Source organism: Gavialis gangeticus, unplaced genomic scaffold, assembly GCF_001723915.1.
Source record: "Gavialis gangeticus isolate Ggan-Ray unplaced genomic scaffold, GavGan_comp1, whole genome shotgun sequence".
NCBI classification, from domain to species: domain Eukaryota; kingdom Metazoa; phylum Chordata; order Crocodylia; family Gavialidae; genus Gavialis; species Gavialis gangeticus.
In genome coordinates this window covers 1,012,574-1,014,608 of record NW_017729009.1, presented here as the reverse complement: position 1 = coordinate 1,014,608, position 2,035 = coordinate 1,012,574, and positions in this window count along the sequence as shown.

Here is a 2,035-nt window from a genome sequence, read left to right as displayed (position 1 = left end):
ATGCACAGACAAATTAGCACAAGACGGCTACATTTGCTTTTTCCTTCATGACAAAACACAGCATGAAAATCTTTCGCCAGACAGAAAAATGTCTCAATCATGCAAAAGTTAATCATGTGATCGGTCCCAACGACTTCAGCAAGACTAGGGAAAGATGCTGCCAAATGAAGCAGAACAGCCTGTTGTCCCACCCATTGAAGCTATGAGACAACAGGCAACATGTTCTTCTGGGCCTTGAGGCTTGCTCCTGTGCATCCTGGGGATTCCCAGCAAAGATCAGACCCTTCAAGCCTTGGGAGTACCTACCAGCCTTTCCCTGCTTATGGGGGATATATTCTGGAGATCCTAGGAGCATGTCTCTATAAGCAGGGAAACCTGACTTTCTGCGCTTACAGAGATGCATCCCGGAGATTCCCGGGGGGTGTTTTTGTAAGCAGCAAAGCCCCAACTTCACCCACTTAGGGAGACATGTCCTGGAGATCCCAAGGGTGTGTCTCTAAGTGGGGAAAGCCAGGTAGTTGCTGGTAGGGCTTAAAGGGGCCTAATCACATGTAGGACTTCCCAGGGTGGGCAGGATTGGGCTCCTCAAGCCCCTGGAGCAGCAGCCTAGCGTGTCTGATGAGTTTGGGCAGATCTGGGCTGCTTGCACTCTGCTACCACAAAGTAATTAAATGTCCATCACAATAAAGTGACACAAAATAATGCCACTTTTGGCACAGCCACATATTTTGCACTTTTGTGGTATGACAGGGGGAAGGGTTACCTGTTTGCCTGGACTTTGTGCCATTATAAAAATGTTTATGGTGGCACAAAGGCAATAAAAGCTGGCATATGTTTCCACCCTAAGATAAGTTATAAAAGCAAAGGTTCCAAGATCAGTCTCTGATGTAACAGGAGATTTTTGTTTGATAATTTGGAAGGGGATGAAATCAGGGACAATGTTTTTGAGGCAGATTTTGCTTTTAATATATAAATAAATGTCCTCCTTCGTTCATAACTGTAGGGGAAAGGACCAAGTTAACCCTACCTGTTGCTTACAAGGTCAGCTTATTTAAATGGCTAATCCCTATTAGTAATGTGTTTTTCCCTTTGGACTGTATTTTTGTGGTCCATATAAAATGTCTTTCATTGGGCCATATGGGGCAATTCAGGGATACTCTGACCGCCCTGATTCTTTAAAGAAAAAAAAGAGAGGGAGCAACTCACACATCATAGATCTTAAGAACTGTTTTTCAAGGATACCTTTCTCTTTTGTTAGCTGTAAAAAAAAACAAAAAAACAGACTACTTAAAGAAATGTCTGATGATATTTTAAAAGGCTTTGGTTATGCTGCCTAAGGGAGTTGAATAAAACAAAGGTAATTCAAAGATACTGCACTAGTTTGTGATCTGTCTCAGCATGGTAGCTCTTGTCTGCAATTGCATGCAACCTTTTTTGCAAGGATATCAAAGGAAATATTGGTACTTGAAATGCTGATCTTGAGCTCTATCCATGCAGTAAGTTTCAGACCACAATGCACACAAACACAATCATAAAATCACATTTAAACCATTTTAAAGAGATTTCAGGAAACATAGCACTTCACTTTGGATAAAGGTTCAGAACAGTCGGTATAAAATAAACTAGCTGACAGGTAGTTCAGTCCCCAAACCAGTGCTCCTAGGTTCTTTGCCATGTCTGACTGACTAGAAGTCAAAACCTTTGGCAAGCTGCTGTAAAGACCTTGCCACAAAACCTACTGAAGTGAGTGGGAAGATTCCTATTGCTTTCAGTAGACACTGGGTCATATCCTTGATCTTTCTAGCCAAAATATGCAAACATGACTAGGGTCCAGGTTTTTAAAAGTGATTAATCATTGCTTTACTCATCATGTCAAAGCATATATCAACGCATAACTGACTTCAAAACCCGAGTCCTTTTCAAAGTGTTTAGGCATATTAGCGTTTAACTTCCAGTGACAGCAGTGATCCTAAATTACTTCCCTGCTTTTGAAAGCACTACTCTATTATGCCTCAATTCCCCCATTATTTCCAAA